This window comes from Condylura cristata, unplaced genomic scaffold (genome assembly GCF_000260355.1).
Source record: "Condylura cristata isolate star-nosed mole 26May11 unplaced genomic scaffold, ConCri1.0 scaffold00006, whole genome shotgun sequence".
In the NCBI taxonomy this organism is placed as follows: domain Eukaryota; kingdom Metazoa; phylum Chordata; class Mammalia; order Eulipotyphla; family Talpidae; genus Condylura; species Condylura cristata.
Window position 1 is genome coordinate 1,453,252 of NW_004567107.1, and position 1,924 is coordinate 1,455,175.

A 1,924-nucleotide genomic window follows, 5' to 3' on the forward strand; every position below is an offset into this window, starting at 1 on the left:
AAATTCCCTTGTCTGCAGCTTGGGGACGGCTTGAGGGACGATTCCGCACAGGAGAACCAAGGGGCCCCTGAGGGTTCTTCTCTCCGGCACACCACGCCGCGAAAGAGGAGTGTGACCGCCATACCTGTGGGTTTGTTTTAATTAGCAAAGGTGTGTGTATACAGGTTTAGAGCATCCTTCACTTTGTACGCTTCTTCTTCTGGGCTGTAACCCCGTGGACTTCCCACCCCCGGCCCCGCGCGGCCACCAGAGTCCCGTGCACGCCTCCCGCTGTGCTGACCCTCCCCCGTACAGTGTCTGGCTTGGAGCTGCTCATTGACTTCGCTTCTACTTTGCCATAATTGCTTTCTGCCCCTGGCCGCTCCCGGTCCTGCCGTGAGTGAAACCAGGCGGTGTTTCTCTTCTTTCCGGCTCGTTTCATGGAGCACGGTCCCCTCCGTCCACGCTGCCGCAGCAGGCAGGCGTTTGTCTTTTTGACTGCTGAGTAATATTCCGCTGTGTGTACGGACCACATCTGCTTGACCCACTCGTCTATTTGGGGGCATTTGGGTTGATTCCACATTTTCCCTATTGTACACAGAGCGTAGGGGTGTGGTGTCCCTTTGAATGACAGTTTCTGTGTCCTCTGGGTGGGCCACAGGGCAGCTCCGTTGGTAGCAGTCTGAGGCGTCTCGGGCTGCCCGTTTCTGACTGGCCTCAGTGGGGAGCCCTCAGGACCCTGGCCTCCTGGCTTCCATCAGACCCCGTGGCCAGCTCTGGGCCTCATCTGCTGCCCCCTCGCTCCCAAGGAAGCAAAAACTGGGGCTCCGGTTCCCCTACAGAAGCTTCAATTCTCCCAGTCTGAAAGGAAAGCACAGAGCAGCTCTCGTCCATCCCGTGGCCACAGCCCACGGTCGTCAGCCCGACGGGTGTCACGGCCCAGGAGCTGCACCCGCCGGCCTCGCCGGGCCGGACGCTCCGCTTCCAGAGTCCACCCTGGAATCGAGCCGGGCGGCGGCCTCCGCTGGCCGCGTCTCCCGCCGCTCAGCAAACGCCGAGTTCCACTCCCTGCTCCTGGGAGGCTCAGCGCCCGTGCTCCTGGGCAGCGGCGGCAAAGCCCCTCTGGGGTGCCCCGCCCCTCCTCCCGCCCAGCCCGCCAGGACAGTCCGCAGGCTCCTGTCGGGGGGCGGGGTGCTCCCGCGGGAAGGCGGGGCGGGGCCTCCCCAGCGGTGCTGAGGCAATGGAGGCGTGCGGCCCTTATGCCGCAGGGGCCAGCGGGGACACCGGGCGCTGAGCTCCGGGGCCACACGGCCAGCACCTCACGCTCACACTCAGCGCAGGGGCTGGCTGACCCTCCACTCGTGGGCGCGGCCCTGGCCACCGGCGGGCTCTGTGGACTCAGGCAAAGGTCCCGGAAAACCTGCTTTTCTCTGCCGGTGACCCGAGGGGCCACAGTGAGGGGTTGGGAGCTATTCCCCTGGACGCAGGCAACTTCCCCAGCTTTACGAGCCTGAGAAAAGAGGGGGGTGGGGGGCAGTGCTGGGAGGCTGGGCGGGGGATGGGGGAGGACAAAGACCCCGGCCCAGGATGTCCCTGGGGGCTTAGGAAGTCACACACCCTACGCTGCAGCCCAGCAGGTCTGGCCTCTCCGCCCGAAGATCGTGGCCCCCCAAAAGGCCCGAACACCTGTGTTCCTTGGCCGGCAGCTTGCCGGAGGGACGAGCTGTCTGACCAGGCCATTCAGGAAACAGCTGGGCTCAGCTGCAGCCTGAGGGGACTCGGGGCCAGGCGCCATTCCCCATTCCCAGCCCGGCGCTCCAGGAGGCCGGGCCAGGGGACAGCCTGTCCCAGACCTGGCTGGCCGGGGCCCAGCCTGACAAGGCGGCCCCACCCCGCCCGGAGGGAGGATGTGCGTCTCGGGGCCGAGCCAGAGGAATGCGGGAGC